Source organism: Ipomoea nil, unplaced genomic scaffold, assembly GCF_001879475.1.
Source record: "Ipomoea nil cultivar Tokyo-kokei standard unplaced genomic scaffold, Asagao_1.1 scaffold0276, whole genome shotgun sequence".
Classification (NCBI taxonomy): domain Eukaryota; kingdom Viridiplantae; phylum Streptophyta; class Magnoliopsida; order Solanales; family Convolvulaceae; genus Ipomoea; species Ipomoea nil.
In genome coordinates, this window is record NW_017616704.1 from 535,001 (window position 1) to 551,154 (window position 16,154).

General features: G+C 42.2%; 1 long non-coding RNA gene across 3 annotated transcripts in view; it reads right to left on the minus strand.

The window, feature by feature from the left end:
* The window catches only part of LOC109156229, a 10,828-nt gene extending 5,070 nt beyond the window's left edge, over positions 1 to 5,758 (minus strand). For 2 of the 3 annotated variants that reach the window (XR_002049979.1, XR_002049977.1), the window contains exons 1-2: positions 5,125 to 5,758; positions 4,691 to 4,758 (exon numbers count right to left, since the gene is read on the minus strand). This is a non-coding gene — a long non-coding RNA (uncharacterized LOC109156229). Of the gene's footprint in view, positions 1 to 2,911; positions 3,101 to 4,690; positions 4,759 to 5,124 lie in introns of those variants that run through there. The other variant, XR_002049978.1, reaches the window with a different exon arrangement.
* Positions 5,759 to 16,154: the final 10,396 nt, after the last annotated feature.

Sequence of the window (16,154 nt, forward strand, 5' to 3'; positions counted from 1 at the left end):
TCTCCTTTATTTCTCTTTCGTTTTATTTTCTCGTCTTTTATTATTTTATTTTGTGGCTAGTTTTTTTTTTTTTTTTTTTTTCTCGCATGTATAGCTTGTTTGCATGGGGCATAAAGGGATTCTGGTATCGGGTTTCTCTTTCTGCTTTGTGTTCTCAATGCTTATCCTGTTTCTGCGTGTTGCTGTGTGTTTGCCGGATGTATTCGTTAGTTCCATGCATAGCGTACACTCTGAGGTGGGAGTGCTCCTTTAGTCTTGTTTGTATATATATATCTGCGTTTATGGTGTTTGGTGAATTAAGGCTGGCTGTTTATATTAAGGGTTGGGAGGGTGTGAGGTGGGTTCTGGTACTTAGCATATATGCTATTGCTTTTGTGGATGGCTATATAGGCTCCTCGGGTCAAATACAGTATGTTGTACCGTGGGAGCTGGCCTGACGCTTGAGGGTGGTATATATGTTGGCACCAGTGGTTAGGGAGTCATTGCTTGGGACTTTGGGTCGTTGAAGCCCTCTGCGATAAAAATGCAGAGCTCTGTACGTACGGGGGTGGCCTGGGTTCCAAGGGTGGGTGGAGGTGAGTACCATTGCTCATGTGGCGGACTATTCACGGTCCCTTCGGATAAAAATGCAGAGATCTGTACCGGCAGGGATCTGTCCAACGCAGGAGGGTGGTTTGGGTTTGGCGGCTGATTTCATTGCTTCTGTGGATGGTCATATAGGTCCCCTCGGATAAAAATGCAGAGCTCTGTACCGCGGGGGACCGACCTGACGCTTGAGGGTGGAATTGGTTCGTCATAGTTTGTTGGAGCATCGTTCCCACCCTGAGTGTAGGGCATGACGCCCGGGAATTGTCTAGCTTTCACTCAGTACCAGGTTGTTTGCAGTATGGGTGTTGGGCCCACTTTGTAGTTTAGAGTTTCTCCTTTACTTGTTTGCCTTTAGGCCTTCTTGCTTTATTTGTAGACTTGGCCACTTTTGGGCCTTGTCCTTCTTGTTTTATTTGTTGACTTGGTCACTTTTGGGCCTTGTCCTTTCTTTTCTTGTGCCTTGGTCACTTTTGGGCCTTGGCAAGACTCTGTTCGGTTCCCGTTTTGTTTATAAATAAGATGAACCTTTTTTCAAAAAAAAAAATAAAAATAAAAAAAAATAAAAATAAAAACCTATATACCTGTTAGGAATAAAATGTAGGTCTTTACTATTCAGACTCTGATTAGGATTCCTAACTCTATAAATAGGGGATTAGAATGCAATTAGAACCCTTACCACCCATAGTTATATTACACGAAATTATTCCAAGGAGATTCCCCACCACCAAGCCTAGGGAGATCAATCGGATGGAAATCTTAGAGAAGAACCTTAATAGCCAATGGAGGATTAATTAAGGCTAAGAGGCAACTCATGTCTCGACAAAACCTATTTTCTTGCTATATCTTATTCATTGGCTCCTTTGATATATGATTCTGTGCTTGAGTCTTGATAGAGCTTTACCTAGGGTTTATATTGTGTTTATGTGATAATCTTGGTGTTTATGTGTTAATCTTGATGCTTATGTTATAATCTTGACGTTCTTGATACTATGATAAATTATATGAATGATCTTGTATTTTAATTATGTCTAGAGCCCTAGGGTTATAATGTGGATTTCGTATTATGATGTTCTTGGTATATTTGGGTGGGATTTCGCATGATCGGGTGTTGAGTCTAGCCTAGGACTTGTGTTTAGGACTTTGCATATAGATTTCTTGATGTTCTTGTGAATCCGGATGTCCCTGGATCGTTATATGGTTTATGTTGAGTCTTGGCATGTTTAGAAATCATGTTAGGATGTATTTGGTGTGCTACTTGGTTTAATTCCGTTAATTGAATACGTGGTGTTGTCGTTATGTGTTTGAATGTGTTTCGACATGGTTTCGGGTTCCACGAGTGATCCCGGAACCAAAAGTGCCTGAGTATCAGTGGGGGGTAGGTTGGGGGACTGACCACCCGCCACCTACCCGCTGCCCGCGTTCACTATTCCAGCGGGCAGCCGGCGGGCGGTGATCTGCCCGCCGACCACCCGCTGGAATAGTACCCGGCCGCCGGCGGGTGGCCCTCCACCCGCCACCTACCCGCTGGAAACCCGGCGTGGTTCATGGCGTTTTTCCCCGTTTGATGTTTCCCCGTGTACCGTGGTACCCCGTTTGTCGTGTATGAGTCTCGTTTGGTGTTTTAAGCATCGTTCTAGGATTTTATGTGTGATACGTGTCGTTGTTGTTGTGTCTTGCTTGTTATGTGATTATGTGTTAATTGATTGGATGATGATGAGTATCGTGGCCATTGCGCAATGGCCAATGTGTCAGATGTTGAATATTATGATGTTGAGATTGTGATTGGTGGAAAATAAACTATTTGCGGTTGGCACCACTTGTGCCCGGTCATTGTACTAAAGGTACAGGCCATAGCAGTGACTGTGCTAAAGGCACACACCCACCTTAGACTTGCTTGTCGTTGAGCATGGGTGAGGTTATAAGTGCTGCGGTGTCATGTTAGAGCTATATGCGCTAACCCCTTGATATTGGCACTAGAGGTGCGGATCATTGAATGGCACTGCGACACCATCTTGATATGTTGGTGGTTGAAAGGTGGTTTGTCGGTCGGGGCATGTAGTTGCCCGGAGGCATAAGGGGTGGGGATATAAGGGCGGCATGGAGGTATAGGTTGGAACTGATATAAGGACGGAGGGGAGCTACAAGGTTGGAACTTGTTATAAGGTTGGAGGATGAATTGTGTGCTTGTTGACTACTTACAAATTGATTCTCTTGAATGCCTTTGTTGTCTCTTGTAACACCCCCGATTTTCATGCCATTTTAAAACTTAAATAGTTAAGGTATGATGACTAACATATATCATAAAACGTAATCACAGCGGAAGTCTAACATCAAAACATGGAAAATCAAGGAGTGTTATGCCACATTCACCTCAACGTGAATGCACAGGCAAGTCTAAAACCATCCAACTATTTTGTTCAACAACTATGGCACACAGGCCAAAACACTAACTACATTGTTCAAGGGAGCTAAACTACCAACGGCTAACGCTCTCGCTATGTCTACTCAGGACCTGTAAAGCACATAAAGAAAGGGAATGACGCCAGGTCAGCGAATATTGCTGGTAACCCATCAATACGCGTTCAATAGCATATATAGATAGTATAATACAAAATCATTTTTGAAACGGAATACAGTATATATCAGTTCAAACCGTAAAGAGAGAAATCAACTGCAAATACTCTATTTCACTCTCAAAAGAACAAGGGAATCAACATCCCAAAACAACATCAAGACAAGAACAACAACAGAACAACTCAACACCGCTCAAGATGTAATCTACTGATCACAAAGCAGAAAACATCAGGCAAAGACAACGACAACAACAAGTATAACTCCAGGTGTATTCTACTGATCACAAAGTAGAACACCACTCGACATGCTCAACAGAAAAGGATAGACATCCACACATTGACACTACATGCCACAGTGACACTTCATGTCACAAGTTCCAACCTTATGCCTACCCCCGGCCTAATTACAGATCCAACCATTACCTCCGAGAATCCCTGTACTTCTGAGTCCAACCTTATGCCTCCAGGAACCGTCGTTCCCCCACCTACAATCACCAATTCAACAACCACCGATTTCGCAGTACACGAGGGTACCGATCATTTCAATCACACAACCACTAATCACATGAGCCTGAAGCCCAGATCATGAGCCTGAAGCCCAATTTATAACTCCAATATCATTTCACGGCCACCACGAGGACCACATCTGTACCTTGGTGATTAATGTCCCATACCATTAACCGTGCATTACAAGTACAGGCAATACACACGCTTTCATCACGGGAATCAATCAATGGATCACAACAAAGATATGAAACCATACTCAATCAAGTAAGGACTACAATCCGACTCCGACGATGATCAACACAAGTTGTCATCCACAAATAGGGAAGAACAAACCACACACACTAGCATTTCAACATCAAACTAGCATGCTTATCAAACGGGTAAACCAAACATAGTTCTGAAGAACATACAAGACTCATCATGGTTCAACGAATCACAAAGTTGAACACTTAGCACGATTCAAGACACCAAATCCTACATGGAATCACAACATACAGTTCTAGACCTACGAAACATCAAGAGGACACTCAAATAGCCCAACAAAACAACATCTGGAAGTCAAAACATCAATTACCAAGTCAAAAGAATCACGGGGAACAAATCTCCAAACAACCAACAAGGTGTACCCCGCGGGTGGGGCCATGGGTGGACCTCCACCCGTGGTTCCGCCCATGGGAACCATAGCCACAACCACACGTACCCCGCGGGTGGGGCGGCGGGTAGGCCACTGCCCGCCGTTCCGCCCGCGGGTACAACCCTGTACCAAAATAATCCCTTCTGTGATTTTCAACACCAAGTCCAAATTCAAGTCCAAAACACCCAAAATCTCACCAAATACAACAATATGACTTGAGTCAAAGAAATAGCCAAGCAATGGCATACAAGAACCCTAATAACAAGCTCTAGATATGCATTCTCACAAGACAATGCATCAAAACTCACATTTCATAGCAAAAATCATATGTAGAAGTCAAGAAATCATCATATAGGTAAGAAAATAGATTTTTTAAAGCATGGGTTACCTCATTCGCTTAACATCCAAAAACAATGCCAACATAGGCTCAAATCATAAAGCCAAGCTACCGGGAACCTGTGGATTAAACCGGATCTTCATTAATTAACAAGAGTACTAATTAAAACTAATTAGTAAATTTAACACTCATAAAGGGATTTGAACCCTTATCCCAATTTAAGTTACCCACAAGCTCAACCCTCTAGGCTAGGCATCCTATTGTTAATTTAATCTCAACACTAATATACTAGTAGATAAGCTAATAACCAAGCTTGAATTAAACTAGTAACTAAAAGTAATTACTTAATCTACCAAGAATCAAACCCTAACTTTTCCCAAAACAAACCACTCTTCTTACCACTAGACTAACAACACAACTAATAACTCTACTAAACAACAAACTAATTAACACCTAAAAGAACAACAAAGATAGGCAAAGCTCACCACTGCTTTCTTCTTCTTCTTCGATTCATCACTGGGAGGCAGCGGGTAGAGCCACGAGAACTCACCGCCCGCGTCACCACCCGCGGCCTACTCTGCTTCGCCGGAGGAGAAGCGCCACTACCGGAGAGATGCCGACCTCCACTACCGGAGAGACGCCATCCGCCACCAACGTTCCTCAAGCTGCCGGAGCTGTCTAGACTAGACGCCATTGATGCTCTGCCCATGCCGGAGAAGCTTTCTTCGCCGGAACAAGAGGGGAAACGCCACCGCTGGGCTGCGTCGCCGTCGACCACACCGCCGAACTGCGTCACCGTTGCCCAGTTGCTGCTTTCCGCCACTGTTTGCCTCGTCAAGCTGCCTTTTGCTGCACCGCTTCTCCAAACAGAAGTCGGAAAGAGGAGGGGGGGGGGGGGGGGGGGAAGGTTGAAGGCTGCCGGTGGTTGCTTCTGCTTGACGTCGCTGCTCACCGCTACTGCTGAGGGAAGAAGAAGACGTCGGCTTCCTTGTTGCCGAAGCCGTCGACGAGAGGTGAGGGAGGATGAAGAAAACGGGAATGAGGGCTGCTAGTTTCTTTAGATGGAAGAATGGGAGTTGTTTGGCTGAGGAGAAGGAAGGTTGCGGCTGGAATTCTTCACATGAGTAGAGTGTAGGAAGCTAGCTGATCCACATCCGATATGTACATACATAATATACATAGTAGGGTAGATCCTAATTTGGGTTGTGTTGGGTTTAGGCTTTATATTTAAACATTTAGGCAGATGGATTATATATATTGGGCTTAGTATACATGGGCTCACAACATAATTCATATATATTCATACAACATATGGGCTTGTAATACTAGATAGGCTTGGGTTGGGTTAAGGTTCAAGACCACACTTTGGGTTGGGCAACTCTTTTGGATCAAGAATCATACAAAATATTTATACATTTATATATTTTGGGCTTAGTGATTTTAGGTAGCAAGATACATAATAATCTATAAAATAATTAGACCAAAGCCCATTTAAAATAAATAGGTTTATATAAATATTTCTAACAAAATATTTAATATCGGGACAATATTTTATTTTAGGAATATACGGGATGTCACATCCTCACCCCCTTAAAAGAAGCTCCATCCCGGAAGCTGGAAAATCATTTTGGGGATAAGAGTGTCACAAAAATACGATAATATATACAGAAAAATATATATACTAAGTTTTGGAAAGATTCGATTGGAAAGGTTAGAAAGGATGAAGGTTTAAGTTTTAAACTCAAGGGCATGATGGTTGGAAAGGAAATCAAAGTTTTCAAGGTTGCATCATTGGAAATAAGGTTGCCACCTCGCACAAAATCGTTTGAAGTGAGGGATCGAGACGTGGTTTGAAAGGTTTGAAGGAATTTCCTAACGGAAAGGTATTAGGTTTAGGCTTAAGGATCGCGTAGATTAGAAAGGAAATCAAGATTTTCAAGGTTACCACTTAGGAAAACGAGGTTGTCACCCTGTACAGAATCAAAACAAGAAGGAAACAAGAACGAGGTTCGAAAAGATATGAAGGATTTTGTAACACCCCGTGTTACGATCCCTAAAACCAATTAATCATTTAACCAATTACCCAAAAAAAAAGATTTAAATCACAATAATTAATTAGGAAAGGCCCACCATAGTCCATGGGCCCTTATCCCTAAACCCAATCCTTATTCCTAAAAGGAATAGAGTTAGCAAACCTATAGTAATTAGGCCCTAAGTAAGACTCTTAGATATATAAATAGGGAACATAAGGAGGCACCTAGAACCCCCACCACAATAATCCCTCACCACGCAAGAAGTTCCAAGAATTCCCCTAGGAGAAATCAAGAAAGAAGAAAGCTTCAAGAAAGACCCTTCATAGCCAAGGAATTAATTAAGTCTAAAAGGTAACCCATGTCTCAACAAAACCTATTTTCATAGCTATGATTCCCCTCTTAGGATTTCCCCATATTATTGTGTATTGATGATTTGTGATATTATTATTGATGATTCCATGGGTGATCTTGATGATGAGAGGTTCTTGATAATTATGGTGTTCTTGATGATTATATGACGTTCTTGATGATTATATGATGTTCTTGATAATTGTAGGATATTCTTGATATTTATATGATATTCCTACCGAATCTTGATTTTGGAAGATGAATTGTGTTCTTGTTGAATTAAAAATAATTAGAACCCTAGGTTATATCGTGGAAATTCGTATGGTATTATTCTTGGTATATTGGGTGGGAATTCGCATGATTGGGTGTTGATTATGTTTAGAAAAGCACGATAGGTTATGTGCCGTATGTTTCTTGATTTTGATCCGTTAATTGTCTACGTGTGTTATCAATTGCGTTTGAAAGTGTCTAAGCATGGTTTCGGGTTCCACAAAGGTTCCCGGGGTGTTTTTGGTGAAAAAGAGTTAGTGGGGGGTAGGTGGGGGTAGGGGACCCGCCACCTACCCACGGCCAAAAGAGGCCTCGCCGGCAGCTGCCCGCCGGGCACCCGCTGCCCGGAACCGTGCCGCCGGCGGGTGACCCCTCACCCACCGGCTACCCGCTGGTTTGTACCCAACTTGGGATTTTGGCTTCCCCATTTGATGTTCCCCCGATCCCCGTGGTGTCCCAACGGACTCCGTCTATCGTGCCTATGTCTAGTTTGATATTTCGGGTACCGTTCGTAGGTTGTATGAGTCTTATATATTGCATGCTAGTTGAATTGGTATCCCGTTGTCCTAGGTGAAAGAAGTATGAACCCCTTAGGATTATTCTTAGTATGTGAAGGTTCACGCATAGGTTTTGTTATACGTTTTCTCCCCCTTCCCAATGTGTTAATGTGGGTTGCATGTGCTTGCTATGTGTTATGTGTGCATGATACCCCAATTCGGTTGCAATCGGATTGGTTATTCCTGAGCTGCGGTTCAGAAGCTGGCTGCGGTCAGATTTACACTCTTGGGCTGCGGTCCACCGTTTGGTTGCGATCAAACGTTTCTACATGAGCTGCGGTTCATATTTCCTGGCTGCGGTCAGATGACATACTCTTGGGCTGCGGTCCACTGTTTGGTTGCGATCAAACTATGATGAGCTGCGGTTCATCGGTCGGTTGCGATCGACCCCTCCGTGTTGCGATACGGGGCAGGGTGCTGCAGGGCCGTGTCAGAGCCATATGCGCTGACCCTCATGTATGGGCATGCGATTGGTCCTGTGGCGCCAACAAAGTGTGCTATGTGATGAAATATGGATGAGTTGTTGTTATGAGTGTCTTGGGGATGTGACTATGGGCTCTATGCTGAGAATCGTATATGTTGGGTTATGATTATTAATTGTGCTTATCTTACCTGTCTTGCCTGTTGTAAGTTGTATATGCTTGGTATAACTGCTGTCTGTGCTTAGCTCTATCTGTTGAGTCTATCCCTGTTTTAAAAGCTAGAGTCTCGTAGGATATATCTTCATGCTTCAAAATGGTTTTCGTATATCTATATATATGTCTATATGTATTGTATTTCAACGCGTTGGAGTGGGTTACCAGCATCTCTCGCTGAACAGATATATTTGGCTTTCAGGCACAGACGAGTAGATCACTGGAGCGCGCTAGAAGCTTGGGGCGTAGCTTAGATAGTTTTCCCTTTCGGCCTGCGTGCCATGATTTAGTATTGATACTGATTGAGGTTTTAGAATTTAGCCTATGCACCCGAGTTCTCTAGCTCGGGCGTGGCATAGCACCCTGTACTCTTTGTATCGTATTTTGGGATTTAATGAGATTCTATCTTTATTATATAAGTTTTAAAAGTCTTGAAAATCTGGGGTGTTACAGATTTCTTGAGAAAAAGCAAAAGATTTTACGAGGGAAAGATAGGAAGATCGGCTTGAAGAGGTAAAAGGGTTCTCGACTTCAGACGACTTCTTCGGTTGACGCTTCGGTCACTGCACTTTTGACGAACTGCAGGTTCCTAACCTTGATTCTGACGCGTTCTAACGCTAAGATCTTCATCAAACCGTCTTCATAAACTGAGATCACAAATATCTTCACCCCAAACCCTTCTTCAAACTCTGGTTCCTTCCTCAACTTTACTACATCCGAGCGAAACTCACGCGGTGCATCACAAACATGCTCCTCCAGGGTTCTCCTAGTCTTTGTCCAACTAGGTGGCCAAACTAAGCTTTAGGTTACCTTTCCCCAACTCTTCTCAAGATCTCACACGGACCAGGCAACTGTGAGTTGACTTGTTTCCCTTACTGGTCTTCACTATTGCGTCGGTAACGAAACTTTTAGCAAACTTCCTTGATATTCTTAGAGATTCGGCTTGTTGTCCATTCCTGCTAACTCATGATCGGTCAAAACACTGACCACCGCTTTCCTCTTTCTTTATGCGCCCCCGGTTGTCTGTTCTTGCCACCCCAAGACTTCGGTGATTTACAAACCCAGCTTCCTTCCTTATTGTACTTGAAGATCATCGAGGTCTAAGCACCCGTGTATTCATTATATCTCCCTTAGCATCGTGACCGTTGGCACTCTAAATCTCTCAAAATCTTGTAAGGAGTCCTTTGAATGCTTGACAATAACCATCACTTAAAAGGAAACTTGATCCATCATTAGAGCACAATCCACGGTCTTCGTAAATCCATAGCGCAAGTTCCCAACTTGCCTTCTTGATCTATATGATTCTTCCCCGTTAACCATCTAAAGCTGGTTGGATCGTAGAGCTCAACTGCAACCAGTAGAACTTTTTTTTGTAATCTGAAGTATTTACCTAAGTCAACATCTGGAGGCCTTACATGATTCCTTGCCCAAAGATTTGATCCTGTCCTTACTAGAAGCTTAGTAGGTTGAGTCTTGTTCACCGTTGATAACCCTGCAATCTTCATCAGGTAATCGGCTATAAACCAACTTTGTCTTTTCTTGTCTTGATTGACGATAAGTCTTCTCTGAAAACTTTGTTTCCGCATGAACTTGTCTTACTTATGAAAGTCCAACATTAGAACTGGTCCTTAAGTTCATTCCTAACTGTTCTTCTTTTTACTGTTCAATCTTCCAATACAAGATTAGCTATTTCTCGTCCCTTCCTGGTTTTAGGTAGGTCTCTTACCAGTAATCATCGGCACAGAGTCTCACTTGCAACTTAGGAACACTCGGTGATCAAATCCGTCTTTTGATTCGCTCTTGTAGGTTTGAGTCGTTTGACGGCCCCAACGATTGATTGCAACTCAGCCACGTCTTCTTTTATTCTTGTTGTCAAACCTCTTTACCAAAAGTCTTCATGTTAACCATAACGTTCCCTGGTGTGCCGACTAGGGTGAACGTACTCACCCTCTTCACGTCTCACAGGGTCAGGTGACTCGTCAACAACGATGTTCTTCCCTTCCATGTTCCTTGGAGGTCCAAGCTTTTCCTGTACGACCATCTTGATCTTTATTACTTCCAAGTTCATTGCTTCGAACTTGCCCAATCTTGGTTTCTTCGAAGGTAGGGCTACTTCCAAACTGAACGCCTCGAACTTACACTTCAACTCTTCATGCTATAGAAAGGTACAAGGTTGACTCATGGCTCTTTAACTCTGGGAAGCTTCTATCACGTTGACCCACGAACGACCTCTTGGCGTGAGTTGACTTCTTCTTAGAGCGTCTGTGACCGCTCTTGACTCCCCCTCGTGCGTGAGGGTCTTCAAGTCTTGATCTTTAAACTTCAACGGACGTCTTGCTTCTTAACGGGCTTCAGCTGTACGAAACTGAGACTTCGACTCTGGAGATAGCGTAAAACGGATGACGATGTCATACGAGAGACGGTGTCACTTGCTTGAACGAGGTTTGATGTAGTTGACTCCAGGTTGCGTGTAGAGTAGTCCACCTTCTTTGCGTTGACCACGTGCCCAGCTGCAACCACCACGACTTGACCATCCTGTACAGCAGACCTTCGAGTCTTATTTCTCTTAGTCGCAGTCTTCGGTAGGTCTTCAACGAACCTAAAACGGGGCGACTTATCGAGAAGGTTCACACCAACCGAGAACAACAGCCACAACTACTAAAGCAAACAACAGAACAAGATAAAAGAACTACACAGATAACAAAAGGTAACTCACAACCTCACCGCGCGTCCTAAGAAGTCCTAAGTCCTAGACACTCAGATACTTAAGGTCATCTTATGGTCTCAAACCACGATTAACTTCTTAAAAGTCCGAACTCTAACATCCTAGGTTGAAACCTAGGCTCTTATACCAACTGTAACACCCCTGATTTTCATGCCATTTTAAAACTTAAATACTTAAGGTAAGATAATAACATATATCATAAAATGTAATCACAGAGGAGGTCTAACATCAAAATAGGGAAAACCAAGGAGTGTTATGCCACATTCACCTCAACGTGAATGCACAGGAAAGTCTAAAACCATCCAACTATTTTGTTCAACAACTATGACACACAGGCCAAAACACTAACTACATTGTTCAAGGGAGCTAAACTACCAACGGCTAACGCATTCGCCATGCCAACTCAAGACCTGTAAAGCACATAAAGGGGACGACGCCCGGTCAGCGAATATTGCTAGTAACCCATCAATGCGCGTTCAATAGCATATATAGATAGTATAATACAAAATCATTTTTGAAACGGAATATAGTATATATCAGTTCAAACCGTAAAGAGATAAGTCAACTGCAAAGAATCTATTTCACTTTCAAAAGAACAAGGGAATCAACATCCCAAAACAACATCAAGATAAGAACAACAACAGAACAACTCAACACCGCTCAAGATGTAATCTACTTATCACAAAGAAGAAAACATCACGGCAAAGACAACGACAACAACAAGTACAACTCCAAGTGTATTCTACTTATCACAAAGTAGAACACCACTCGACATGCTCAACAGAAAAGGATAGACATCCACACATTGGCACTACATGCCACAGTGACACTTCTTGTCACAAGTTCCAACATTATGCCCTGTTCCAACCTTATGCCTTCCCCCGGCCTTATTACAGTTCCAACCATTACCTCCGAGAACACCTGTACTTCTGAGTCCAACCTTATGCCTCCGGGAACCATCGTTACCCCACCTACACCCACCAAATCAACAACCACCGATTTCGCAGTACATGAGGGTACCGATCATTTCAATCACACAACCATCAATCACATGAGCCTGAAGCCCAGTTTACAACTCCAATATCATTTCATGGCCACCACGAGGACCACATCTGTACCTTGGTGATTAATGTCCCATACCATTAACCGTGCAATCCAGGTACAGCAAATACACACGCTTTCAACACGGGAATCAATCAATAGATCACAACAAAGATATGAAACCATACTCAATCAAAGAAGGACTACAATCCGACTCCAACGATGATCAACACAAGTTTCCTTCCACAAATAGGGAAGAACAAACCACACACACTAGCATTTCAACATCAAACTAGCATGCTTATCAAACGGGAAAACCAAACATAGTTCCGAACAACATACAAGACTCATCATGGTTCAACGAATCACAAAGTTGAACACTTAGCACGATTCAAGAAACCAAATCCTACATAGAATCATAACATATAGTTCTAGACCTACGAAACATCAAGAAGACACTCAAATAGCCCAACAAAATAACATCGGGAAGTCAAAACAACAATTACCGAGTCAAAAGAATCACGAGGAATAAATCCCCAAATAACCAACAAGGTGTACCCCGCGGGTAGGGCTACGGGTCGACCTCCACCCGTGGGAACCATAGCCACAGCCACACGTACCCCGCAGGTGGGGCGGTGGGTAGGCCACTACCCGCCGTTCCTCCCGCGGGTACAACCCTGTACCAAAATAATCCCTTCGGGGTTTTTCAACACCAAGTCCAAAACACCCAAAATCTCACCAAATACAACAATATGACTTGAATCAAAGAAATAGCCAAGCAATGGCATACAAGAACCCTAATAACAAGCTCTAGATATGCATTATCACAAGACAATGCATCAAAACTCACATTTCATAGCAAAAATCATATGTAGAAGTCAAGAAATCATCATATAGGTAAGAAAATAGAGTTTTTAAAGCATGGTTTACCTCATTCGCTTAACATCCAAAAACAATACCAACATAGGCCTAACTCATAAAGCCAAGCTACCAGGAACCTGTGGATTAAACCGGATCTTCACTAATTAACAAGAATACTAATTTAAACTAATTTGTGTTTATAAGGGAATTTGAACCCTAATCTCTCTTTAAGTTACCCACAAGCTCAACCATCTAAGCTAAACATCCTATTAGTAATTTCATCTCAACACTAATATACTAGTAGATAAGCTAATAACCAAGCTTGAATTAAACTAGTAATTAAAACTAATTACTTAAGCTACCAAGAATCAAACCCTAACCTCTCCCAAAACAAACCTCCCTTCTTACCACTAGACTAACAACACAACTAATAACTCTACTAAACAACAAACTAATTAACACCTAAAAGAACAACAAACATAGGCAAAGCTCACCACTGCCATCTTCATCTTCTTCTTCTTCTTCGATTCATCACTAGGAGGCAGCGTGTAGAGCCACAGGAACTTCACCGCCCACGCCACCACCCGCGGCCTACTCTGCTTCACCGGAGGGAGGTGTAGACCGGAGGAGAAGCGCCACTGCCGGAGAGACGCCGACCGCCACTGCCGGAGAGACGCCATCCGCCACCAACGTTCCTCAAGCTGCCGGAACTGTCCAGACTAAACGCCATTGATGCTCTGCCCATTCCGGAGAAGCTTCCTTTTCCGGAACAAGAGGGGAAACGCCACCACCGGGCTCTATCGCCGTCGATCACACCGCCGAACTGCGTCACCGTTGCCCAGTTGCTGCTTTTTGCCGCTGTTTGCCTCGTCAAGATGCCTTTCACTGCACCGCTTCTCCAAACCGAAGTCGAAAAGAGGAGGGGAGGGAAGGTTGAAGGCTGCCGGTGGTTGCTTCTCCTTGACGTCGCTGCTCGCCGCTACTGCTAAGGGAAGAAGAAAACGTCGGCTTCCTTGTTGCCGAAGCCGTCGACGAGAGGTGAGGGAGGATGAAGGAAACGGGAATGAGGGCTGCTGGTTTCTTTAGATGGAAGAATGGGAGTTGTTTGGCTGAGGAGAAGGAAGGTTGCGGCTGGAATTCTTAACATGAGTAGAGTGTAGGAAGCTAGCTGATCCACATCCGATATGTACATACATAATATACATAGTAGGGTAGATCCTAATTTGGGTTGGGTTTAGGTTTTATATGTAAACATTTAGGAAGATGGATTATATATATTGGGCTTAGTATACATGGGCTCACAACATAATACATATATATATTCATACAACATATGGGCTTATAATACTAGATAGGCTTGGGTTGGGTTAAGGTTCAAGACCACCCTTTGGGTTGGGCAACTATTTTGGATGAAGGATCATACAATATATATATATATATATATATATATATATATATATATATATATATATATATATATATATATATATATATATATACATTTATATATTTTGGGCTTAGTCATTTTAGGTAGCAAGATACATAATAATCTATAAAATAATTACACCAAAGCCCATTTAAAATAATTAGGTTTATATAAATATTTCTAGCAAAATATTTATTATCGGGATAATATTTTATATTAGGAAAATACGGTGTGTCACGTCTCTAATTGCTATTTGTATGCTTATCTGCCTATTCTGTCTTGTATTGCGTTCTTTGGATACATGTTAGTCTTTATGATTATTCTATACTGTGAGTCTTTTAATGTGCCATGAGTCTTGATCTTAGATTTAAACTAGAGACTCGTAAGTATATATGTATTCCAATTTCAAAATGAGTTTCTTATATCTACCTATACTGTACTTAACGTGTTGGAGTGGGTTACCAGCATTATTCGCTGATGGTTGTTTCACCGAATGTTTTTTAGGGACATTTGAGTAGCTTCGGAGCGCGCTAGTTGGATTCGTGGACTTAGTTTAGATAGTTCTAGCCTTGATGAGATGGCATGCGTGCCTTGATTTGTATTTGGGTATTAATTATGGTTTATGCTTTGTTAGTTAAGTTTAGCACGTGCATCTGAGTTCTCTAGCTCAGATGTGGTATAGCACCCCGACTACTATGTCTAGTTTATGCTCTGTTTGGGAATTAATATTAGATTAGCCTTCATTTTATAGGTTTTAAATATCTTAAAATTTAGGGGTGTTACAGTTGGTATCAAAGAGCTTAAGTTCGACCCTAGGACAATGCCTTTAGGATAAGACTTTGGAACATTAAGCTTGAACTCTAGGTACTACATACTTGGGATGTTAAGAGTTAGACTTTAAGAATCTAGGCTGCATATAGGATATTACTCTAAGTTTGAGACTTTAAGATGTTAAGCCGTAACACTAGGTGCTTAAATACTTAGGACTTAAGAATCTTAAAATTTAGGGGTGTACACCAAGGATATTGATTAGGGCTAAGAAGTAACCCATGTCTTACAAAACATATTTTCTTTGCTATATCTTGATTATTTGCTCATTTGATAATTGTATGCATAATTCTGTGATTGAGTCTTGATAGAGCCTTGCCTAGGATTTATATTGTGTTTGTGACACCCCGTAAATCCAAACTCTAATCAAGGATTAATTAGAGAATTAATCCTAATCTCTATGCTAATTTATTCCTAAAAAAAATCCTGAAATTTAATAGTCGAGGGACTAGATTTTGACTAGTCACTTAAGTAAAAGGGTTGTACCTTGTGCTTCTTGAGTTGTGGCCTTGTTCCCTTGTCTTTCCAACCTTAGTAAGGATACGAATGTCTTTTTACCTAAAGTTTGTGATTCATCTAACCTAGCAACACTCTTTCATTTCATTCACCCTACAATCTAAACACAAAAATCTCTAGCCTCTCTCTAAAAAGAGTTAGCTTCTTCTCCAAGCTAGGATTTGAGCATCCCAAATCTTGCAAGTTGGCTTCCAAGATTCCTACTTTCTTCATCTTGAGCATAGGGGAGGGTAAGATCCTTGGTCATTTGATGTTTTTAACCACCTTTTAGGTGT